Source organism: Chrysochloris asiatica, unplaced genomic scaffold, assembly GCF_000296735.1.
Source record: "Chrysochloris asiatica unplaced genomic scaffold, ChrAsi1.0 scaffold00798, whole genome shotgun sequence".
Lineage (NCBI taxonomy): Eukaryota > Metazoa > Chordata > Mammalia > Afrosoricida > Chrysochloridae > Chrysochloris > Chrysochloris asiatica.
Window position 1 is genome coordinate 58,530 of NW_006409316.1, and position 510 is coordinate 59,039.

The window sequence follows — 510 nt, forward strand, 5'->3', positions numbered from 1 at the left end:
AGGTAAAGAGACAGTCCTGAAATCAGCTAGGGAAAACAGAAGTGTTAATTACATAGGCAAACAAGTCAGATTAAGCTCAGATCTCTCATGCAAGCAAGAAGGCAATGGGGAGACATATATAAAACACTGAAAGAAAAAAATTGTCAACCAAGAATCCTTCATCCAGCAAAACTATCAATCAAATATGATGGTATAAGCACATTCCAGGATAAAGAGAATCTAAGGGATTTTGCAAAAGCCAACACTTTGCTACAAAACATACTAAAGGGAGTTCTGTGGCCTGAGAACCAACAAGAATAGACAACAAACAGAGATCGACATACGTGGCAGCACCTCCCAGAATTAAATCAATAGAAGGAAGAGTTGAGAACAGAACAAAACTATAAGAACAAACTCAGAGAATCTGTGAGGTCAGCCAATGATCAAAACAATTACACTGTAAAAGAAGGTAAACATGTAGGAAAAAAGATCCAGATGGTGAGAAGGTCAAGTAGATTACAGGATAAAATA